General features: G+C 47.9%; 1 protein-coding gene and 1 long non-coding RNA gene across 3 annotated transcripts in view; both read right to left on the bottom strand.

The window, feature by feature from the left end:
- Positions 1–25950, bottom strand: part of LOC116938776 (diamine oxidase [copper-containing]-like) — a 44367-nt gene that overhangs the window by 14689 nt on the left and 3728 nt on the right. The window contains exon 1 of one of the 2 annotated variants that reach the window (XM_076055757.1): positions 13844–16301. The exons of the other annotated variant lie outside the window; for it this stretch is intronic. The gene's annotated coding sequence lies outside the window, so the exon portion shown is untranslated. Of the gene's footprint in view, positions 1–13843; positions 16302–25950 lie in introns of those variants that run through there. 2 annotated transcript variants of the gene reach the window in all.
- Positions 32–10282, bottom strand: LOC142906948 (uncharacterized). Its single transcript, XR_012930587.1, has 2 exons — positions 6619–10282; positions 32–2838 (listed from the first exon to the last, which is right to left on the bottom strand). It is a non-coding gene; the product is annotated as an uncharacterized LOC142906948 (long non-coding RNA).

Genomic DNA, 25950 nt, shown 5'->3' with positions numbered 1-25950 from the left:
TGCGATGTATGTGAACCCTTCGACATACAGCAAGGAGTAAACTATGTTTTGTATTCCATTGATACCCAATAATAAGCACACATTTTTATGCTGTGGGCAAAGAGAGAACATTACATTTCAACATTTTCATGTTGTATTGTATCTATACAAACTAACACGTATATTATTAAAGTGATATAGCTATGCTGATGCATAACATTTTAGAGGGATGGGCTTCAGGGTAGTTTAACAATATTCATGCGGTACACATGATTGTAATATTCCATGAAATAAAAAAAGTGTTTAATACAATAAGCACATTTATATTTTACCCGTTTATGTCAACATATTAAGTGGCCAATTACGAATCTCTGGACCTCACAATGTACATTTGAGATGTTACAACACAAGTTAACGATACGAGTCTTTTACGTGGCTTACTGAAGCCCTTGCACATTTTGTTGGTGCCTTTGTGCACTGTAATTTACATTTTGCCGTGCACTTATTCTAGATGATGGACTTACGATTTGTACGGTGCACACGCAAATGCACGTCCAGGCTGCTACCATGAATACTCAATAACGATTATATTCAAAATTCCCAGACCTACAATCCACTGTAGGATGTAACAATCCCCCCCCCCCCCCACTGACCACGCTGTGTCGATCACGGGGTTGTTTGATCATACTTTACTTTGCAAGTCAATGCGGGTTCAGAGTAAAATTCAAGTTGCCAGCTTAATAGTGCAGCATGCAAACCACTGGGCCAGCCCTCGTCTGAATTATATGACAGTGATACAAAAATAAATGTCAATAACATAGCAGTAGCTTTGCTGCTCGCAATCCGAAGGTTGCGAGTTCATATCCTGTTTGTGGTTCGTGAATTTGGTCTTTCACACCTTTAGGGTCGATAAAGTAAGTACTGTACTACCTTGTGGGGAAGTCATCAGTGATTGTCAATTGGATAGACTCGCTCCTGTCATAAAAATGCGGAATTTCCACCACTGGCTGCGGGTTGTAAATGAAAGATGAGCACTGCTTCAATGCCCATTGAGCAGGAATCACTTTGACTTTTAAATTTTATCTCCTGACTCCGGCCAAGATTTTAAAGAAGAAATACTGCAGTAGTGACCAAACTCGGCCACATCTAGGGTATTGTTACAGCTGTTATAAATGCCATAGAGCCACTGTCAGTATGTTTTTGATCATATGTATATATTCTCAACAGCACTTACAAAAATTATAATAATGTCTGTTATAGATTAGGAAAAACTAGCAGTACAAACGTTGAGTAGAAATTTCAAATAATGTAGTGAAGCAAATAAATTACATATTCTATGGGAACATCACCTTGTACATATTTATCTGAACAAAAGAATGCTACTGTATTCAATACTATAAAATGTTTGCAGTTACGATGGACTAGTGCAAATAAAATACTCAACACATGCACCAATAACACTATGGCCTTAAAAGGAAAAAATATATATAACAGATTACATTTTGGCTAATGGCCCTTCTTCATCACACATAAACAGGGAAGCCAGAGAGATAGGGTGGATACAAGTTTGGATACAGTCCTTTACACCATGGGGCCTGATGAGAATTCATTTTAAATTGGCAGGGAAACAGTTACCCAAGAGTAAGCTATTGGGCAACCCTTTCAAATTCGGGATATTTAGTGGTGCAGAGCCTACCCAGCCACCACGGTAGTGTCGGCTCTATCGCATGTGTAGTGTGTCGAACGAGGCACACGCAGAAATCTGGAGGCACCACACTTTATTATAACAGCTAGCCTAGGGATAACACAACGCTTAACACAACACTAGAATGCAACTATTGGGAAGGAGAATCTATACTAGACCCCTTGGAAGGGATCCCCTTATTCCTCAGCCCCTATAGCCGATCTCCCGGCTCCCCGCGCCGCCGCACTGATCGCTTCCCACGCTGGACTAAGCACTCCGCTCTGCCCCCGTTCCTCTTTCTTCCCGCGGGCCACGCCCCGGGCTGCCCCCGGCCACACCTCCTGCTCGGTCTCTCGAGAGGAACAGGAGCCAGCGTCGCATTTCCCCGGGCCCTCACATCTGGGTCCCCTTAACTCCCCTGAGCCAGCACATCCCCTCTCTCCTCCAGCGACGGGACCCCGCCAAGCAGGGCCCGCTTCCCGCAACGTCTCCGTCGACTCCCTGCAGAGGTACGTGCGCTCACTCATATAAATCGTGGGTGCTTCCCGCGTGTACCCCGTAGAGACACTACTTACGTCTCTATATCACCCCTCCTTTGTTAAACTCGGCCGTCCCGGCTGACCAATATAAAAGCAACGCAAGAGTGGGCCTCCAACAGAATGAACAAGAACAAGCAATAACACCAATAAATATAACAGACGAAAAACCGATATGTACATTATTTACAGAATGAGGAAGGGAAGAAACCTTTTTAGACGGGAACAAATCCAGTCAGAACATATGTAGATTGGGCAAACCACGCTCCTGGACTGGCCACCCCTACACCTCGTCCATAGAATACCGCACCCGAGCGCGAGATGAGCCCAGTTCAGCTAATGGCTCATCTGGCTCGGGTTGCGGACGCGGACCCCGGTGTAGGTGTATGCAACCGGCGAGGGATGGTTATTTAAATTTAGCCATCCTTGCCCGCGTTCTCATTGCTGGACCGTCCAACAAAGGGGTTGCGGATCCTCCTGGAGCTTCAGACAACGGCGGAAGATGGCTCGACGGGCCCAGCACGTCACGAAGCAAAGGGTCCCCCCGTGGAGCAGGGTCAGGTGATGGCGGCTCTGTGTTCCCCTGCACCCCTTGTCTCGGACTGAGAGGCGACGTCGGTTCCTCTAGGCGCTCGGACCCTGCAGGCGGAATAGCAGAACTGTCCTGAGGAAGGACGTCAGGTGACACGCGCCCCAGCTCATCGGACTCACCGGACCCCCGACCCTCATGGATTGGGGATGAAGAATCCGCGTGCAGTAGAACAAAATGTTTCAGGCGTGACGGGTAAACATACCAGCGACGACGATTATATTGGATCCGCACACACTGTGGACTCCACACTTCCACCACCTCTACCGGACCCTGCCATGGTTTGTGCAGTTTGAGCGAAGTGCCCAGTGGGACATGAAGGCAATGGAGCCACGCCCTGTCACCCTTCGCCCATACAGTAGCGGGCCGGCGAGGCCTGAACAGACGTTCGTTGGCGCCTGTCGCAAGGCGGAGTTACCCCGGGACGCCTCCCTAGCCTCCAAACACTGCAGGACCCCCCTCATAGTATCAGAAATCCTGGTACATTTTCCCAGGGATTTCAATTGTACGTCAATTGGCGGGTCACGCTCCCTCCCATACATTAAAAATAATGGGAAAACCACATGGAAGCGTGCGGAGCAGAACTGTATGCCGCAAGGACACACAGAATGGGCAAATCCCAGTCAGACTGAGTTTCGTTAACCCGATGGCACAGCATGTGCGAAAGGGTTCTGTGTAACCTCTCGACCATGCCGTCGTACGTACCTTCTTGGTACCCAAGTGATCGCACACCTCCTGCAGCAGTTTATAGGATAAAATTTTCCCTTCATCCGTCAAGACATGTTCCGGTGTGCCTTTATCCAGCACATAGCCATGAAGGAACGCAGTAGTGATGGCCTCCGCCGACTGGTTCGGTAACGGCAAAGCCATAGGCCAGCGCGACAGATACTCCACCCCTACCAATAAATATTTATTCCCCCTTGGGGTGGTGGGAAACGGACCGAGGACATCAAGCGCGACGAGCTCATGAACCCGGGAAACGCATATGGACTTTAGCGGTGGACGATCCGTCCTAGGCGGAGGTTTTTGGTGCGCACAATCTGTGCACCCTTTCAGCACGTTGTAAACATCATCGGCCATGCCCGGCCAGAATAACTGTAGTTTCAGGATAGCCAACGTTTTCTTGGCACCCAGGTGCATGAGCCGCTCGTGTTCTGACCTCATGACTTTCCCCCGTAGAATAGATGGCACCACCAGAGTGTAATGCCGGGAATCCTCATCCCATGCCTTCAACAATTCCCCCTGCAGGGTGACCGATGCAACCCCTCGACCGTTACCCCGGCCCCCGGTTTTGCCAACACGGCGCCGCAGCTTAAGCAGCGAGGCGTCTCCCATTTAGAGGCGGCCCCATTCCTCCTGCGTGAGACCCAACGTTTTGTCACGCACGTGACCTGTGTCCTGTGGCAAACTGTCATCGGAAGCTGCCATAGCCTGCAGAATTTCACCCCCCCGGGGTTTGCAGCAACCCGCTCCCAAAAAGCACGCACAAGAATCACGAGGCGGCAACCTAGAGTGTACGTCCGCGTTGTTATGACGGATGCCCTTCCTGTGCGAGATTTTAAAAGTATAGCCTTGTAAGATCTCCAGCCATCGTGACAGTTGTCCGGACGGTTGTTCGACACGCAACCTGTACTGGAAGGCCGCGTGGTCCGACCGCACCTCACAGGCCGTCCCATAGAGGTATGGACGATACAACTAGACGAAGTAGACGATGGCCAATAATTCTCGTCTAGTCACGCAGTACCGCTGTTCCATAGGGGACAAAACCCCACTCCCATAGGCCACGACCCTCTCCACCCCGTCTACCACTTAGGACAGTACGGCGCCAATTCTTGTGTCGCTGGCGTCCGTGTCGACAAGAAAGGGCAGCGAGAAGTTCGGATAACAGAGGGGAGGTGCACCGACCAACCCCTTCTGCAGCGCGGTAAAAGTTGCTTCCTCCTCCATCCCCCAGTGGAATTTCCGGCCTTTGGCGTTAAGGACATGCAGCGGTTTTGCGATGGTGGCAAAGCCGGGCACGAATCGAAGGTAATAGGAGGCAAACACGACAAAGCTTCGCACTTCACCCACCGTCTTGAAGGTTGGCCACGTACGCACGCACAAAGTTTTATCGGGGTCCATCGCTATACCGGATTCACTTACCACGTGACCCAAATATTTGACCGAGCGCTGTAGGAAATTACATTTCTGGGGCTTAAATTTCAAGTTCGAAAGATGGCCCTCAACCGTTGCAGGTTGTCCTCAAACGTACGCGAAAAGACAATTATGTCATCGAGATAAATGAGACACGAGTCCCACTGGAGTCCCGCCAAAACCAATTCCATAAGCCGCTGGTAAGTAGCAGGGCTGGAGTGGAGCTCCATGGGAAGCCGATTAAACTCAAACAACCCCTGGGGGGTACGAAATGCCATCTTAGGTTTAGAGCTTTTGTCCAGGGGCAACTGTTAAAAGCCGGAAAGCAAATCAAGGGTTGAAAAGAATCTCGCCCTCGACAGAGCATCCAAGGAATCATCCATCCGTGGAAGTGGGTAAGCGTCGGCAACCGAGACCCTATTCAACCTCCAAAAATCCACACAGAAGCGTAAGGAGCCATCCTGTTATTTCACAAGGACAATCGGCACGCCCCACGGGCTGGTGGAAGGCGCAATAATATCTGCTGCAAGCATATCCCCAACCGCCTGGCGAACATACTCTTTTTCCGTGGGGCTCAGCCTATACGAGTTCATCCAGATGGGGGCCGCATCGCCCGTCTCAATATGATGGTGTACCAAGAACGTGCGGCCAATATCGTATTTAGACTTACTGAAGATGTCCGAGAATTCAAGAAGAAGTGTACGTAACGCAGACCTCTGATCCTCGGATAAATCAGGGCTCTCGGCGCACAGAGTGTCGACCCAGATGTCATCGCCGCTCTTTCTCTTCTCCGCAGCTGCGACTAATCTCGCGGAGTTCACTTCCACGGCCTGTTCATCCACTGGCGAAGCATGAGCCAGAACCGTGCCCTCTTGTATGATTGTGGGTCCCAGACCCGTGTTTAAAATTAGAATAAAGTGTTGCTGATCGCCCCTGACGATCGTTTGAGCCCCCACTAACATGAGGCTACGACTGACCTTGTTGGCTGGTGTTAAAAGAACACCGCCCTGAGTGGTGTTTCGATCAAGTTGCCTCCAGAGGCGCAAGGGCACGAGCATTTGCGCCCCAGAAGGGATCGAGACCATCTCCCACGCGAGGGCCCGAATAACAGCGTTAGTCTTCACTAGCCGAGTCGGGGAGGCCAAAAAGGGCATTCTGCGGCCCGACGGCAACTCGAGACACCCTTGGTCAACAAGGATTTTAATGGGCATTCTTCCCAGAAAAATCATACCTAACAGGCAAGGCATGGCCAGCGATTTTGAAACCAGTACCGTGCCGGATAATTGAATGTCACCAATGGTCACGATCGCTGCCATTTGTCCTATAATGCGCAATGATCCGCCGTTGGCCGCGCAACACGGTACCTGGACCGGACGGAGGATAGCCAATTTAGGCAGCAAGCATTAAAAAATCATTTCAGATATGATGGAGACGGATGCTCCCGTATCAATTAACATCCGCACCTCCATGCCCTGCACGGTGCCAATGACAGCCGATGATGCCGCAGCCGCGGCCACAATACGTTGGCCTAACGCCGACAATTGACCGGGTCGACGTGACCACCCATCCGTCCCCCGACCTAACGTTTCATGCCCCGCGACCTGACCGGACAGCCCCCCCTGCGGATCTCCCGCGACGCGCGAACCGGATGGGTGAGGTGAGTGTGAGGGCTGGGTGTGCGGTGTAGCCCGACTCACCTGAGGGCCCCGTGGGATGGATGACGGTCATCTGGAGGCAGATGACGTCCCAAAGGCATGTCCGTGTTCAGTCCGGCACCCCTTGGCGATGTGGCCCGGATGGCCGCATTTGAAGCATACGGGGGGGGGACAATCCCGTCCCGGAGTAGGCCTTCGTCTGCCGATCCCGGTCGTCTCTCGGTCCCCTCTCGTTCCTCCTCCACCAACTGGCGTCGAGAGACGCGAAGGCCTGGGACGACTCGACTCTGTCGGCGGCTGTCCCTTCCTCGGCAGGGGCTGCACACACCGCCACAGGCGAGCGTCGCTTGATGTTGAGGTGACCTTTAACGATGTCAATTCGTCGTTGTCGGAGGCTGGCAGCACGACGTTGAGATCACGGGCCAGGCCAAGTATGCGATATAAAACCAGGGCGTCCAAGCCGTCCTTGTCCATCTTCGGATACGCGGCCTGGGCCAGCGAGATGAGCGAGCTCCGAAAGACCAGAGGCGTCTCCGCCTCCTCCCATTGCCTCATAGCATAACTATGGCACACGCTGGAAGGCGGATCAAAAATCCCCGCCATCTGCGTAAGAGCCTGTTGCAGCGTCGCCCGATCTTCTGCTGGGATGGAGAAAAAGCACCCAAGGCAGCGTCGTCTAGGGCCGTAGGAAGGGCCTGCAAAACCTCCCTGTCCGTCCATCCCACCAAAGCATGTCGATGTGAAGCGGCAGCTGAAAGCCACCCAGTCTGCCCTCAGCAGCAGAAAATTATTTAACCAAAGGGAGACGTTTCTTTAGACCAGGCCCCTCTGTGAAAGGTTTTGGCGTGGCACCTGAAATGGCAGCAACTCCCTCCCGTGCGCTGGACAAAATGGCGGCCGCCTCGCTTATTGCGTGTGGCACGTGGTAATGGTGGACTCTTCGGCCCTCGGCTCCGGTCTTCTGGCTCAATCCACCGATTCCCCCAGCTCCAACTCTGCCACGAGCACCGCTGCCGCAGAGAGCAAGTCAGCCAGCCGTTGACCCCGCGCCCGTCTGTCTCTTCCCGTTGCAGGCAGCGTGGCGAGGTCGCAGGCCCCAACCTCTCTCGGTCCGCACCAGGGGCTGCTTCTTCCGGGGCCGTCTGTGGGAACACCCCCTCTTCATCTTCTTCCTCGGAGGAAGTCCTGGTAGGTTGCCGTAGTCTAGTAAGCACTTTCTCCCTAGTTTAACCAGTAGTTTCACTTCTGGCACCAGGTGTAGTGCGTTGGACGAGGCACACGCAGAAATCTGGAGGCACCTCACTTTATTATAACAGCTAGCCTAGGGATAACGCAACACTTAACACAACACTAGAACGCAACACCTGGGAAGGGGAATCTATACTAAACCCCTTGGAAGGGGTCCCCCTATTGCTCAGCCCCTATAGCCGATCTCCCGGCTCCCCGCGCCACCGTACCGATCGCTTCCCACGCTGAACTGAGCCCTCCGCTCCGCCCCCGTTCCTCTTCCCTCCCCCGAGTCTTGCCCCCGGCCGCCCCCGGCCATGCCTCCTGCTCAGTCTCTCTAGAGGAACAGGAGCCAGCGTCACATGTCCCCGGGCCCTCACATCTGGGTCCCCTTAACTCCCCTGAGCCGGCACATCCCCTCTCTCCTCCAGCGACGGGGCCCCGCCAAGCAGGGCCTGCTTCGCGCAACGTCTCCGTCGACTCCCTGCAGAGGTACGTGCGCTCACTCATATAAATCGTGGGTGCTTCCCGTGTACACCCCATAGGGACGCTACTTACGTCCCTACACATGCATAGAGGTGATAGATAGCCTTCCATTTCAACGTGGCTTGAGACAGCTCCTGTTGATGTGCAGGGCCAGTTCATCTCAGGGGCAGTTAGCCTTACAGAAGTTTAGTTCTGCCCCATTACTGGCTCTAGTTGGTGACAGACCTATCTCACCATGTACTATAAAAAAAATTAACGAACACCATCCCATAACACATGGGTGTTTCATAAAACTGAACTAAAACATTACATTGGCTGTTGCTATAATTAAAAGTACTACTCATCACACTTCATAATTGTGCATATGTTTTTCACTAAACCGTATTCACAACCCTGCTTTATTGTTCGATTTCTATGCTATGCTCAGGATATGTGAAACACTGCAACTGAAAATTGTTTCATGCCCGCAGCATTATATAATAATGTATTCTCATAGCCTGCTAACAGCTCGCTAACATATACACGTTGCGTAGTTCTAGGGCAGTATATGCCAATGGCATTTCCCATATCGTATGATGTTATTGCAGAGCTGACATTCAGCATGAACATGACGGTAAACAAAAACACATGTTACGGTTATCAGCAGCAGATGGGGGTTTGAGTCGAGAAGAATGTGATTTTAGCTCTTATTGTATCACTGCTCCTTGCCTCCAAAGGGTTCAGCAGGCATTAAGTAAAATATCAAATCGGACATGGGCAGAAAACGAGCTCAATCACGTTAACATAAAAAGCTTTCCCAGAAGTGTTAATTAAGAATACATGATGTGGGAAATGGTTAAAGGGGCCGTTAGGAATGACTGCTGAAAAAATTGAATGCAGAATTGTGCTTCCTGACTCAAGGGAGCAATACAGCAGTACATCTGCATTATTCGCAAACCTAAACCATTTCTGGTAAATCTTGACTTAAAGCTTTCGTGACCGTAGGAATTCTTATCCTTTGGGTCTTTCTGGCAATTCCACATCCCCATGGTAGGAGGAGGGGGCAACATATTATTACAGCAGAGAGTCGCACATATTTGTCTGAGTAGATTGGTACAGCAGAGAGGTGTACATATTAGCGATGGTATGCGTGTGTGTGTATTGGTACATGTGTATGTATGGGTATATGTGTATGTATTGTTTATTTATTCTAGATTTAAAGCTTTAGTGACTGCAAGGATCCATACTCTTTGGTTCTATTCGGTAAAGTCACGTAGGTAAAAAAATAAAACAACAAAAATCACGACGTTTCGGCCACAACACAAGCGGCCTTCATCAGGTGAAGGGACCAGGCTGTCTCGAGGACAGCGCTGGAGTGAAACACAGCCACGCTCAGACCGCGACCTTTAAGCTGTGTGCGAGCAAACAAGGTGCCTTGACAAAGGAATTAGCATAAAAAATAGCATTTGATTGGCTGACTTAGCATGATGAACGGTGTAGAGGTGGTGTACATGTGGGTGAACATGCCGGTTGGCGAGGGGGGGAGGGGGGGAGTTTACCTATTGATGGTGTGAAAAGGGAAATTTTTAAGAGCTGCGAAAGTTTGGGGTACCACTACTTGAAAAATATACTGTACCATTGAAATTAGTTTAATGTTTGGTTCGATTTAGAACATCTTTCCAATGGTTGCTCGGTTGAAATTGTGTCTGTGTTTGTAGATCTGAATTGCCTCGTGAACAAATCTCTGATAAAAACCCGTGGGTTTGCAAAGAACCTTGGTATTGGAGAAAATTATATCGTGATCACCCACAGCATTGTAACAGTGAATCGAACCAAACATTAAACTAATATCAATGGTACAGTATATTTTTCAAGTAGTGGTACCCCAAACTTTCGCAGCTCTTAAAAATTCCCTTTTCACACCATCAATAGGTAAACTCCCCCCCCTCTCCCCCTCGCCAACCGGCATGCTCACCCGCATGTACACCACCTCTACACCGTTCATCATGCTAAGTCAGCCAATCAAATGCTAATTTGTATGCTAATTCCTTTGTCAAGGCACCTTGTTTTCTCGCACACAGCTTAAAGGTCGCGGTCTGAGCGTGGCTGTGTTTCACTCCAGCGCTGTCCGCGATACAGCCTGGTCCCTTCACCTGATGAAGGCCGCTTGTGTTGTGGCCGAAACGTCGTGATTTTTGTTTTATTTTTTACCTACGTTTCTTTACCGAATAGAACCAAAGAGTATGTATGTATTGTGTATATGTATTTATAAGGGGGGGGTAGGGGGGGGCTGCAGCTGGGAGGTGTGGTAGAACAGTGGTTCGCGCAGTGACTGCATTATGAACCGAGTGACCTGAGTTTGATTCCAGCCACACCTAAACATCGCTGGTGAATGATATCTGAACAGGCCCTGGGTTCTCCCACTCCTTCACCAAATCCGCAACGACCAGCGTGATGAAGAATGCAAATTTAGACATGTAAGATTGTAATCACAATGCCAAACTCTCTACCATTGATTACAACATTTATATTTTGGGAGTGGTTGATAAAACGTAAAACAAGGTAAGGTGGTTAAACATTAAATTGTGGATATGCACGCAAATGTTTGATGTTTCTTGCGTAAATACATTTCACAACATCTTAAAGGTGGATGTTAGTTTTTTTTTCCATTGAATCCTGAAAACTGCAGTCTGAACTCATGAAAATACAATGCAAATGCTCAAGACTCGTGTATTTGTTGAAACTGATAGAGCGTGCACACTGTCTTGCAAGCACGTGTATGGTGTCTATTTTTCAGGCTGTAGAAAAAGCACAAGCATCTGTAAAGAAGCAGCACGAGCGCACATGCTGACCAGATGTGCCAGTGCTCATCAGTCTGAGGTTTTTGACCCCCAGTTGGGGCCATGAGAACCAATAATGGGGTCAAGAGGCATTGAAAACACCGTGTAACAAATGTAAAATATATTGTTCTTGGGTAGTAAGTGTTATTTCCTAAATTGCTTATGCCTCAAAGGTACAGAAAATGGCTATTATTCCTCACACACTTTGCTTTTGTGACCAGGATAGTGATATTTTGAAATGTACCTATTTTCCACAACATTCCAGATAGATTCATTGCTGAGTAAACTTGAAGTAACTTCTATAACATTCTAGAACTTTCCAGTAATATAAATAGTATAAATACAGGGGCCTTAAGCCCACCAGTTCAGTTTAGTTCCAGCTGTCTAAGTGGATACATATCTGCAATTTTTTTGAGATGGCATAAAGAGGCTGCAAGCATCCGGCAGACGCATTTTGCTATGTCTGTTGCCAATTTATCAAGACAAGAGCACAACATTACCCTGTGGAAGCATCTGCTAAGATGTGTGAGGCCTACAAGGCATATATCGGCATGCCTGTCGGGGATCAAGACAAACCCTGTGCACCTCATTTCACCTGCGAGCAATGCAAAAAAACTCTGGAAGGTAGGATGGACAATTGTTGCTCGGATTTTATGTTATAAAAATTGTAAAATTGTGAAAGGTTTTAATTTTAAAATGTCTTACAATTTTCAATGTTATTGAAAAAATATATGATATATGGAAAATGTTGCGAGAATCTCTTATACATTAGTCATGGGCGAAAAACAAATAGTTTTGTAGAATGGTACAGAGGGGAAAAGAGAGCCATGAAGTTTGCTATCCAAAGAATTTGGCAGGAACCCACTGACCACTCAAGCAACTGCTACTTCTGCATGGTGGACCCTTCCAAACGTCGGACTGGCAAGAATGCACCTGCTATCACGTATCCGGACCTTCATGCCACACTGTCATGAGCTCCCCGTACCCACTCCTCAGGAGAGAGAGCAGCCGTCTTTAGAAGAGAGGAGCAAGTCAGAGAGTGAGGAAGACGTAGATCCAGATGACAATTTCAGAGGTGGAGCTGAGGACAGAAACCCACACTACCTCAACCAAAAAGACCTCAACGACTTGATCAGAGATCTTGGTCTCACAAAGCCCAATGCCAAGCTTTTGACGTCTAGAATCAAGCAGTGGAACTTGTTGGATGAAAGTGTGCAAGTCGCAGATTATAGGAAATGTCACCAACCTTTTTGCAGCTTCTTCACCCGTCAAGATGGGGTCTGCTTCTGCCACAATGTGACGAGTCTGTTCGAGGCAATTGGAATCGCCTGTAACCAGAATGAGTGGCGCCTCTTCATTAACAGCTCATTCTTGGAGCCTCAAAGCTGTGTTGCTCCATAATGGTAACAAGTACCCATCTCTTCCCCTGGCTCACTCGGTGCACCTCAAAGAGGATTAGAACAGCATCAAGACCTTGCTTGACACCTTAAAGTATGATGAGTATGGCTGGGAGGTCATCGGAAACTTCAAAATGGTGGCATTCCTGATGGGTCTCCAAGGCGGTTTTACCAAGTTTCCCTGCTCTCTTTGTCTTTGGGACAGCAAGGCGTACTACCACAGGCGGGACTGGCCACAGCGGACCGAGTTCTCTGTGGGGAGGAACAACGTCAAGTGGGGGCCACTGGTGGACCCCCGGAAGGTGCTAATGCCACCACAGCACATCAAATTGGGCCTTATGAAAAATGTGTCAGAGCTGTAGATAAGAAGTCGGCAGCCTTCAAGTACCTTCAAGACTTCTTCCCTGAGCTGTCTGAGGCAAAGGTCAAAGCCCGTGTCTTCGTTGGACCACAGATAAAGAAGATCCTGGAATGCAATGAATTCCCCAAGAATCTCACTAGTAAGGAGAAAGCAGCTTGGAACAGCTTTGTCATTGAGGTTCGTGGCTTCCTGGGCAATCACAAGGTCGAAAACTATGTGGAGCTGGTTGAGACTCTGGTGAAGAACTACGGCATAATGTTCTGTCGGATGTCCCTCAAGGTCCATATCTTTGATGCTCATCTTGATAAATTCAAGGAGAACATGGGAGCGTACTTGGAGGAGCAAGGCGAGCGCTTCCACCAGGATATACCAAGGACAGTATAACGAGAACATGATGGGAGACTACATTTGGGGGTTGATTCGTGAAAGTTATTTACAGTATAATCGTAAATCTCGAAAAACTACTCACTTCTAAATCTTTTGTAGTATTTTTGTATTACTTTAGTATAAATACATGTTAATTTTGATTCATATGTTTTTTTCTGACTTTATGTGAACAAAAAGACACAAATTTGCCCGTTTTCTCATTGAAAATAGGTGAATTTCTAAATATCACTGTCCTGGTCAGAAAAGCAAAGTTTGTGGGGAATAATATCCATCTTCTATACTTTTTAGGCATAAGCAATTAGTAAATAACACTTACTACCCAGAAACAAAAATTGTGTTACATAGTGAAATGTTCTCGTAATGTAGTACCATACCTCTATCCATTTCTGTGCTGGTGTCTCACACATGGTACCTCTCTCTCGAGTGTGTCTGTTCTCTCCTGATCTCTCCATGTGTCCCTCAACTCTGCACCTGTCTTCCTGTCTCTCTATGAATGTGTATATTCATGTGTTTGTGGGTCTGCATGTGTTGCAGTGTTGCCAAGTCCATTTATGATCATAATTTGGCTTGTTTTTTGTTTAGTCACTTACATTTTTTGAGAGGCGTCGTGGGTGATGATGTTTTTGGACTTGTTCGTTGTGGGTTAAGGTGACTGGGAATTGACATTGTATATAAAATGTCAGTGCACACAAATGCATTATTTTAACGTGTTGTTTAATGTTCCAAAAAATAATTGTATAAATGCCCATTCCCTTCCCTCTGAAATGGGTTGGTCTTTTTTGGGGCTTGTCTTGAAAGGAAGAGTATGCCTGCACATGTGGGGGAAGTGGTCGTGCAGCAGTTAGCTTACCACACTACGAACCTAGCTATCCGAGTTCAATTCCTGCTCAATCATGAAAAGTGACGAATATCTGAACTGGTCGTTTGGCCTTCGCGAGGTGAACTCAGCCTTAAATGAGTACCTAGTGCAATGTTTTAACATCGAAACTAGGGAGACTGACAACTGGGCGTGGTGCTGCCTATATAGCCACATTGTGCTGCTAAAAGCACTGGCCCCGAGACTTCTGGTAACGTCTTGACCGTGTGAGCGGTGCTCAAACAGACCCCTCTGATCCCTTCATTAATATCAGCTCAGTGCACTAAGTTTTAGATTTTTTTTAGTTAGTTTGTTCATTTACCTCATTTTTTAAACTCATAATCCTAGGGGGGAGACCCTGACTTTCACACGTTCTCCTCCCTGCATGGAAACATCTGACTTCTAGTCTTGGGACTACCCCATGCAACTGAAGCCTGAGTGTGTGTTCTGCCTGCCCCATACTCCACGTGTTCAAAGGCGGAATGAGCCCCGGGAAAGAAGTCGAAGTCCTCTCACGCACTGACCTGCCCAATCAACGAGAGACCTGAGACCATATCGTACTTGAAAAGGTCGACCAACTTTTCCAATGTGCTCAGGAAATTGTACAACAAATGGAAGAAAACACTGCTTTGCACCGGGTCCTCAACGCAAAAAAATTAAGTGGTATCAACGAAAGGGAGGAGAGGAAAGTGTCCATCATGGCATTTCTTTAGGCTGCACTTGAGGAGCAGGGGAGGGGGTCTGAACAAGGAACACAACGCCAAACTCAAATAGCTACAAGAGGCATTAAATCGACTGGATGCTAATGACCGAGAAAGTCAACTAAAATCCTATGGCCTCTCGGAGGGGGTAGAGGGTAGCTCTTTCCTGGGAGCCTTCACCTCTATCCAAAAGTATGTACCCTCTGCACGAAAGAACGCCGAAACTCCAGATTGGCAGCCAATACATCCAGACTAGATCATTCAGGTTTGTCGGGTCGGAAGGAAAGAAGGACATGGCTTAATGGAAATAAACAACCTGAGACAATGTCCCCTGGTAATTATTTTCTCCAGCCATGAAGGGGCTGTGGAAATGCTCAGAATGGTAAGGATGTCAAGGGGCAAAGTCGCTAATGGAGGGGACCTGGGTCTTCATAGTGCCTGACCTAACCCCAGCTGATTCAAAGGAGATTAATTTTCTCCTCCCTTTCCATATCGTTTTGGTGAAAAGGGACAGGGTATGCTCGCAGCTGCTCTACCCAGCAAACTTCAGATCCACATCGGGGAGAGGAGGTGGGATTTCCTGACCCAAGATATTCAGGAAGTCCTACAAGGACCAGAGGGTAACGGGAGACAACACTGAAGGAGTCCCGTTTGAGACTGTTGGTCACCAGAGGATATGGATCGAGCGTGCCGGTCCTGCATCTTCGGCGCCTTGACAACATGTATGCATACCCGGGCTGAATGACACAGGGAACTCTCCTTCCAACCTCTCCCTTTATTTATATTCTCCTCCTACCTTCTCAACCCCCCTCTCATCATGCTCCCTTTGACTACTCAGGATTAACTTGACAAGTGGCTTTCAACCCAGGAGTGATGGCTCCCTTCCGCCCTAAACTGGATGTACAGCACGGCATGCGCCGTGTGCAGCTGTGTGCGAGACACATAGTGGTGGAGAGACTGGGGGTTTTGTTGTTTGGAAAGCCTACTGTCTAGAATAGACTTATTTCTGATATCTAAACCCCTTCTCCCACAACTCACGAAGGCTAACATTTTGGACATGTAGCTCTTAAACCACACACCGGTGTTGATCCAACTCACTCTAAACCCTGATAAGGTGTTGCAAAGCTTCTAGTTCCGGGACAAGCAACTCCTGGATGATAAGTTGATGATGGAGGAAGTCAGAAAGGAGGTTAGAGAATTCATCGCAATCAACTTGACATCAGATCCCCCAATATCTCCCCTGGTAATCTTGGACATCCCTTAAAGCGTTTCTCAGGGACTCGTTGATGGAAAAAGTAGCCCGCAGGCTCCAGAAGGTCAGAAACAAGCAACGGGTGCTAGAAGAGAAACTTGCCTCCCTGTAAGAAGACTACAAATCCGTGCAATCGCAAGATACCATGAAGGAGACCGACGTGACCAAAATAGAGAAGGGCATCAATGACCAGACCACCCTCTAGAAGAAAGCCAAGCTTCTTTGACATGGGGAGAATCTTAGCAAGTCTGATCAAATCCTGGCAGAACCAGACAAATATCACCCCCATACATTGTAAAAAGGGCTCCCCCATAACAAAGGCCACATTTTAAAATAAAATCTTCAAGATCTTATATGAAGCCGTGAAGACATCGGATTCTGCCACAAACGAGGTAATAAACACCTTGTTGAGCAATATTCCCTTCCCTAATTTGGACCTTCAAATGGTGGAGGATTTAGATAGAATGGTTAACTTACAATAATTTAACGAGGCCCTAGCATCGTCACCTTTGGGGAAGGCGGCAGGTTCTGACAGATTACCGGAAGAACTCTATATATAAAAAAAAATTGATCCCCTATAATCTCACAGTTCCCACTGACCATTAATGCACGTTCACAACCAATGGCCTCCCAAGCTCCATGTATGAAGCCAGGATCTTAGTCTTGCATAAATCAGGCACACTTTCGGAGCTTGTAGGGAATCACATCCCCATTTCTTTACTGAACTCAGACTATAAGCTGCTTGCAACTTTTTTTGCAAATAGACTAGAAAATACCCTTCTGACAGTCATTGGAGAAGCACAAATGGGCTTTGTTCAGAACAGAGATTCCGCTGAGAATGTCATCACATCGCCACAAGGAAACACCTAATGGCACATGTCCTTCCCCAAGATGGGGCAACGGATAAATTCAGAATTCCTTCCACCTTCATCGATGATTGTAAACTGCTTTATATTAGACCCACGGCCTCAGTGGTCACGAACGGCTTAACTTCCCCGGCCTTTCATTTGAGCAGGCAAGAGTGTCCCCTCTCGCCGTTGCTATTTACCCAAGCTATCCAACCCTTAGCTGAAAGTATCCGGAAAAGCCAGCAGGTGGGAGGGGTAAGTGAAGAGGCGGTGGAAAATAAAATAAATTTGCGTGCGGATGATGTCCTCATTACTTGGGCTATCTTCCATTGCACAAGTTGCATAATACATTACAAAGTAGTATTTTTAAACCGGAAATATATATGAATAATTAAAACGATTTGCTTCACTCGTTAAACAAATACAGTTCAGGAGTTCTACTTGACAGGCCCTCCCGAAAGCCATTAGATCAACTGTAGAATCGGGACCATTTTCATCTTCTTAAGAGCTGATTACTCATATCGCGCACCCAGCCCAGGAAAACCATGGGATGCGTAGTGCAAGAAGACAACAAACACTAGGGGTGCCAAGAGCTCATTACGCAATGGTTGCACTAACATTGGCTCTTTCACATGCACACACGCAGCTGTGGTGCCGCCGCAGGGGAGCGGCTCCGTCGGGGGCCGTACCCACCGCCGTGACACCACCACCGGGGGGTGACAACGCCGACACGGCGCGCCCTCGCCGCACCCCCCCGCCCTCACCCCGCACGAACGCACACACACCCCACGTAGAGCCGGGAGGGAAGGCAACTTGGCCGACGGGTTTTTATCCAGAAGTCCCTAATGGGATCAAGCTTCATGGTTTCCTGCGGCCGGGAAATTGGGCGACCTACCACCGAGGCTGGCCCGCACCGCGGCGCCGTGACCTGATATAATGGCATGGTTACAGCAGGGGCGGTAAAGCCACCGCGGATGAAATCACACACACACGGCACGGGGCGTGGGAACAGCAGTACACCTTTGTTAGAGGTAGAATTAGGGACCCCAATAACAACGGCACAGGAGCATTCTGAAATCTGAATAGACAAGACAGCACGGGGTGTGGGAACAGCGGAACGCTTTTGTTATAGGTAAGATTACGGATCCGAATGTGAAAGGGACGAGAATAACTTGGCCTCCGATTGGACAGGGCGGCACGGGTACAGAAGCATCTGAATGTCTTTTTATTATAGGTAAGATCATAGACCCGGATGTGAAAGGGACGAAAATAACTCGGCCTCCGATTGGACAAAGGGCACGGGTGGACGAATGAGAGGACCACGGAATGCCTGTTGCGATAGGGTGGATAAAAAGCGGGGGCTTAGGGTAGTGAAGACCAGAGTTCTTCAAATCATCGCGGTCCACGGAGCAGGAGAGTCAGCCGTTCGAGACGTCCGTGTGACGAGCTTCAGCACAGCCAGGCTCAACCCTCTACGGAGACGAGCCACAACCTCGCCCTTCTACAGCTTTCAGCGCAGCAGAGTGGAAGTAAGCGTAAATAAGAGAGAGATGAGTGTGAACGATTTAATCGAGGGTAGAGAACGGAGCGATAGGCAGAATAAATTGAGCCTAGGATTCCCGAAGGATAGGCTAGGAGGGCCTGCTGACTCACACAATCACGCATAGTTTAATGGGTTACTCGCGGTAAATAAAATAGCTAGTAGGGGGATAAACTGTGTCGTGTGGTCTTTGGGAGTGTGAAGAGGAGGGTAGAGCCTGCTTGGTGTTCGCGTGCATGCGCGGTTGTTTACCACGAGGCGGAGTGTTCAGCGTGCGCGTGCCTACGCGACTGTTTTCGGTGGTGTTTAGCGCTCGCGTACCTGTGCGATTGTTTACAGTAGTGCTTAGTGCTCGCGTGCCTACGCGACTGTTTTCGGTGGTGTTTAGCGCTCGCGTGCCTGTGTGACTGTGTTGTGGTCGCGTGCCTGCGCGATTGCCTATAGCGAGGTAGCGAGCTAAGCGCCTGGCATGCGCGTGTTCGCGCGGCTGTTTGAACGGCCCTTTAAACCGGAGGAAAGTGACCCCCTCAAATCAGCAGCACGCGCACGGCAGATGCCCCTGGCCTCCCACCCCCGACTCCCCACTCCCACGCGTGTGATTGGTGCACGGGGCTCGGCAGGTAGCAGCGTCGTGTTTGTTATTGCCTGAGCGCGTAGAGCGTGTGTGTGAGGGAATCACGCGTCGGTGCGCCGTACCTGTTTGTTCACGTGCGGGACGGGGTTTTACTTTGCGAGCGCGCTCACCGCGGCACGCCGCCACTGAACAGCGTAGCGCGTCGTAAGCGTAGAGCAGGCGGCCTCACCGATTGAAACATGCTGACGCGGTCAGAAACCAAGTCGGGGGTACAGGGGGGCGAGGAAGTGGAGGCCAGTAGCCTGGACCCCACAGAACAGCCGGGGGGTAGTGGGACGAATGGAACGGGGGAGTCGGGGGGCAACGGCCCCGACAATTCGGTGATGGCGGGGGACGGTAGCCCCCACACTGCACACATGCATGTGGCGTGTTGGTGCGTGGGGAGCGGTGGCAAAGCGGTTAGCAGGCTGCACTACGACCTCGGCGAACAGAGTTCGATTTCAACACGCCAGAGACGATTATCTGAAGTGGTCGTAGGCCTCCCCCAGATCGACTCAGCCTTAAATGAGTACCTGGTGCAGTGTGTAAACATTGCCACTGGGGAGACAAAGCCGTCCGGGCTGATGATGGCCACCCAGCCCCTCGTGTGCCGTTCTGGTCTTCGTGGGTACTCGTTAACAACACTTGCTCCTACAATCTGTTAGGGCTATACGGGAGATCTATGTCTTTGTGCCACACATACCAGTGAATGTTTGGTCCTGTCTGAGCTTGGATTGACGTGCAATTGGTTGCTGTCCATGAAGTAAACATAGCCTCTGCTCATTTTGCCTCATGTAATGGTGCAAATATTTTCTCTGGAATTGAGAAAAATGTAATTTATACAAAGTTAAAACTCCAGCATGCTACATTTAGCCCAATTCATATGACCCCCTGTCTCAATTGGCTTGTCTGGTAATATAAATGCTACTAAGCAGCTTATATTACGTAAACCGCAGGTTCCCACTCATATAAGTCCTTCCGTATGAACAGTACTGAGTGTCTACACATTCTGGTACGTTACAGGTGACTTCCACGAGAGGCCAGCATCACGCTGTTCGCTTGAACAGGGACCAATGCCTCAAACGTTACCCTGTTAAATGCGTTCCAGTTACATAACAGTTTTAATGGTAATGGTGGTGAATATTTGAATATTTTGCTTTTACTTTTATAACTTGAGTTTGATGCTGATTTGTTCATTTACCACTTTTGGCTAAGTGGTTGTTCTTAACACTTATACTTTGTTCATAAAATGTGCAAAAAATGTACTTGCCCCAATAACCTGTAGAGGTGATATGGTGGATCTTTGTATTTGTGTGCATATATCTTCATGTACTGCATGTGCACGTGAATTGTATGTTAAAAGTGCTAAAGCAATTTTTTTGCATGAATAGGAATGTTTTTGCATTATCGATCATGGCATGTCAAAACAAAACACGAATTTATGTTTGTTGCATATACATCGGAAGTCTAATAATACATCTGGGTGCAAAGCTGGGCCGCGGTTACATAATCAGTTAACCAAACGTCATGCACAACAGCTTCACTAGACAACAAGACATATACGTTGGAGTGACACAATAAAAAAACAGAGCTTGAGTATGTGTGCTGTGCCTAGGACAGCAGTTTAAAGTGGACTGGGATTAAAAGGCAGAAACAGAAGTGGACGAGAGTAGATTTGGGTCATTTGGACAACTGAACGTGATTATCGATTTCAGAACCTAGCTTGGATTTGGGAGTAGCATTGACTCCCGCAGCAGCGGCAAGAATGAAATGACGCTCACGGGGATGAGAATGCATTTTGGAGGGTCAGGGATGAGATAGGATGCCAATTGAGCCTGCGAGAACAGTCGAAGGAAATTATGTTGGTTATAGCAGAAACACTTTTATAATCTGCCATTTCTGGCATTGGATATTCTTCTGAAGTCGTTCGCATTTAAATACCATGGGGAAACTGTCAATTTAAAAGCTGTACATTTATCAACCTTTAAACTTCCCAGTGTTATTAGTACACACAGTGCACAGCGTGCTCTCCAACTTGAATAAGCCCATCTTCCTACCCCTGCTCCCTGTGCTCTGAAGAAGAGCCACTGCCTGAAACTCTCTGGAACTAAGCAGTGTTAATAACAATTTTGTGAGGACTTGATTAGTGCTTGTGCACTACTGCAAATGGATTTCCTTAATTATTAATTTGATTTCACCACAATGGACGTTTTGTGTCATCTATAAATCTGTGCTATTGTAGTGACAAAGAATGGGTCACTATGGCGCGTAGCGCTGGTTACTGGTAGAGAGCGGGATCGTGGGTGTAATAGCCCAGTCTACCAGCAGGGCAGGTGACGTTTGCCACTGGAGCGCGTAGCGCCGGTTGCTGGCAGTGAAGGGCATTTGAGGATACAGCGGCCGGTCTGCCAGTAGGGCACGTGACAGGCACGAATGTAGGATAAAGGAGACAGAGGGGACACGTGGGGCAGAGCCCAGAACCTTCGGGTAGGTTTCAGAAGGGGGCGTGGCCGAGGCACGGAGCCAGGCCACGCTGGGGAGGATAAAAGGGAGGCCCTGATGCTGGGTCGGGGCTGCTGCGGTTTGGGAATGGAACCCGTCTTCTTCACAAGTCTTCGTCTCCGTCTTCACCTCCTCGTCGGTGTTGGGTCAGGCAGTGTGCCGGCTGTCCTGACCCATATATAGTTACCCCCTATACTCTGGAAAGTGTAATATAAACGTGTATGCCTCCTACTATTAGTGTCTCTGAAGTGACTCACTACACTATGATCGTTCCTGTCTAAAAATCACTTTACATGCACACTCTGAGAACCTCAGTGGACTGGATGATTTAAGCTATAATATTATTGTAAAACAATAGGAAAACATTTGTTGTCAAGCTCACTTGACAAGATGGGATCGAAAAATATGACAACATAATGAAAATGAAGTTCCCATGGCACTATTTAGTTTGTACATGTGTGCATGTCTAGTGAGTCACTCAGATTACACTAATAATAGGAGCCTTCACAGGTACAGGGAGTAACTACACTACGGTCAGGACAGGTAACAGGCTGCCTGACCAACAATGCCGAGGAGGTGAAGACGGTGATGCAGACTCCTGCAGCACGACGATTTCCACTCCAACCAACAGCCGTGAGTCTTGCTCAGGTTCTCCCTTTTATCCACCCAGCGTGGCCTCGCTCCACCCTCGGCCCACGCCCCACTTCTAGAACCTACTAGAAGGTTCCCGGGTTTTTCCTCACGTGTCCCCTCTGTCACCTTTGCCCCACATCCCTTTCTCCAGCCTATCACATAACATGCTGGCAGACAGGGCTGCTACAACAGCAGATCCCCTTCTCTGGCAGCAACCAGCGCGGCATGCGATAGTGACCCATTCCATGTGTTTAACTGAATGTGAGTGTGTGTGCCCTTTCGAAGTGGGGAGCATTGGCACAGTGGTCGGTGCGCTGTGCCACAAACTCAGTGACCCGATTTCGATTCCCGCTCACGGCCGATATCAGTCACATATTTGAACTGGTCCCAGTGGACCTCCCCTAGGTTTACTCGGCATTAAATCAGTACCTGGTGGGGTTCGTAAACATCAGCACTGGGGTGACAAAGGCGGTCGGGCGTGGTGTTGGCCGCCAACCCTCCGATTAGCGTGGTTGGCTTGCGTTCGGTGCGAAAGAAGTTCAATATATATACACAACCCCCTGGGCGTGCGGTACTGGTCTTCACAGGTGCTCACTAAAAGCACTTGTTCCAACAGTTTGTTAAAGGCTACGGGGGGGGGGGGGGATATTTTTCTTTGCCTGTGCTAAATAAGTCCCCCACACCCCACTCCCCCCATTTAAGTTTAATTATTTTATTTAATACACATTTTCAACACGTGGCGCATTAAACAACACATTAACTGTCTGGTGTTGTAAGTCAGAGATTATTATTAGGTGTTTATTGTTTTGGCTGAACTTTACTTCAATTGAACACTTGCACATGAGGGGTGGGAAAGGGTGGGGTTGGTGTAAGTTTTTACTTGAATTGTGAATGTAAAAGCGTTGTGGACATGTTTCTCCCCAAATAAGGCGTCACCAATAGTGAAAAGATTGACCAACTTGGCTCTATGTTACAACTAGCTTAACTACCCGGCTTCGCCCGGGACTTGGATTCACCACGCCCGGCCCGCCTTTGTCTCCCCAATGGCGATGTTCACACACCACAGCAGTTAGTCGTTTGAGGCTCAGTCGACCTAGGGGAGGCCCAGGACCGGTTAAAATAATCGTCACCGGTGGTGGCCGTGAGCGGGAATCGAACTCGGGTAGCCAAGTTCGTAGCGCGGTGCGCTAACCACTACACTACAATGCGTTACGCTTCCACGCACACAGACACATACATAGACACACACACAGACACACAGACACAGCGCGCTAACCACTACACTACAATGCGTTACGTTTCCACACACACACAGACAGACACAGACAGACACACACACAGACACAGACAGACACACACACAGACAGACACACACAGACAGACACACAGACCCATACACAGCGCGCTAACCACTACACTACAATGCGTTACGCTTCCACATGCGAGGGTCACGTGACAGATTTGACGTCACAGCTCACTTGCCGTGCAAAAAAATCTATTATTGAGCTCCCCCCCTTAAAAAAGTGTATTTTTATATTTTTTGCATGGTGTACAGTCTGGAAAGTACCCACATGGCAAATGTCAAGTTTATTGCATGTCGGGAAGTACGCTAAACATTTTGAACAGACACACATTCACAACTTTGCCTTTTATATATGTTACAATATACCCATAATGTGCCTTGTCCATTTGTATATACCCAGTGTACGCCCTCAACGTAGAGCACACAGATAATTGTGTAATGGGCAGTTCCAAAAACAAGGTCTCTTGGCAGTACTCCCAGTGCCACCACCTGCTGCCAAGAAGACCATGTTTAATATTGAATAAATACACAGACAATAAATTTCCTTCACGTAGCTGTCTCTCCACGTAAACAAATATATATTAAAGCGTTTTTACACAGCCCCCATTGACACCGCAGCAGCCTCTTGGAGTGTATATTTTCAGCCGCATTAATTCAATACAAGAAAACTCGGAACACGTTTTTTTACATACAGTGTCTCATCAGTAGAGTCAGTTGCCAAATGTCATAGGCAAACACCCTCTCTTTAAGATTCGGGTTCTAGTTCAATGCAACATATAACACAACACCGTGACTTGTATTCTCTAGAATGCCAAACTACAAGAACCAATGGTGCAAGCATCGAGTGTGGAGGCGGTGCGACTGCACTGGGTCCTGTGGGCCTACATAGCTCAACGGCATCGCCAGTGAGCTTCTGAACAATATTCATTGCGTTCTTGGTTCTTTCGGTAAAGTCACGTAGAAGGAAAACAATAAAATAAAAATAAATAAATAAAATCCTCACGATGTTTCGACTGCAACACAAGCAATCATCATCAGGTGTGAAAACCACAGCAAGAAAATTTGTAAAAAAAACCTGCCACTTTAAATTTTTTTAAATATTTTTATTATTTTATTGTTTCCCTTCTACGTGACTTTACCGAAAGAACCAATAATATGAATCCCTGCAGTCACGAAAGCTTTAAATCAAAATATGCATTGTCTTTGAAACTGATTGGTCAACACCAGAGACAGCTTTCTTTTGAGCCTCGTCTCAAAACGGTGTTAGACCAGAGGACGCCATAATTTGATAAGGTGATTTAATTTAATCAAACGACAGCCCTTTGTCAGTCGACTGCTGGATGATGACCTTCCAAGCTGTGTGGGTCATGGAGGTTGTTTGACCACACTTCACCGTACTGGTCAGTGCAGGTTGGTGAAGTCTGCTAACCACTGTGTCACCGCTCGGCCTTATTTACATTTTCAGGTACATTTTCTGATTTAGTCATGTATGTCTGCTTTGTTATTATCATAGTAAATGTGGACCATCATTCCAATTGTTTTTATTGACATGTTTGAAACGATTTTTTTAAATTGTAAAAAAAAACCCAGTAAACATTCCAGTGTACTAACGATTCCACCAGGGCAGCATCTCCTATGCACTTTTAGAATACACAAGTGTGACAATTGTTAAGAGTTTCTAACAGTCACATATGCTCCACGTTTAATACATTACACAATACCTGAATGCTCATCACACATCAGGAATGTTTTCGTATTGAGACTTGTTCAAGTGGCAACTTGATTACTTACCTGTGTTGGTCGACACACATTTTGCTCTCTTGATTGGACCAAAAACCCAATAATGAAATGTGACATTGTTCACAAAACCCGATGTGTCAAGCAAGACTTTTAGCTGCCTATCAATTGACTACAGTACTGAACCAAGAAATCTCACCATATATTTACAGTACAGCATGATAAATACAGCACTTGTACCAGTAACTGAAATTTAATTCAAACATCTACAGAATCAGAGGACCCGTCAATGTTAAACCAAAAACCATTCGCACCTCCGATTAGCACGGTTGACTACAGTTCGTATGCACGGTGCGCAATAAGTCAAACACTCATTGTAGCGCCACAATTTACAGACCCTGTGGTCGTCATGGTTTCACAAACAGAAGCTCTTATTGCTACCTAACAGCCATTGGCATCGTATTCGTCAAAATGTTTTTAAACAGAGAAAGTTGTTGCTTAGTTTGTGTACTGATAATGGCAATACTTTACAACGATTAAAACCTACAAAGTATAGCACAGTGCATATAAGTCTTTATTTTGTCGGAAAACAAGCACACCAAACCAACTGTTAAACATTTTTTTTTATTTTACGAGACAAGGCCCACTGAGCTATAAAGCTCTTTTGCAGAAGCGACCTGGCCACAAATTATAGCTCAACGAAGTGGCTTAT

The sequence above is a fragment of the Petromyzon marinus genome, chromosome 4 (assembly GCF_048934315.1).
Source record: "Petromyzon marinus isolate PM22_M1 ecotype Great Lakes invasive population chromosome 4, UKy_Petmar_22M1.pri1.0, whole genome shotgun sequence".
Taxonomy (NCBI): Eukaryota; Metazoa; Chordata; class Hyperoartia; order Petromyzontiformes; family Petromyzontidae; genus Petromyzon; species Petromyzon marinus.
This window is presented reverse-complemented; position numbering and strand designations above follow the sequence as displayed.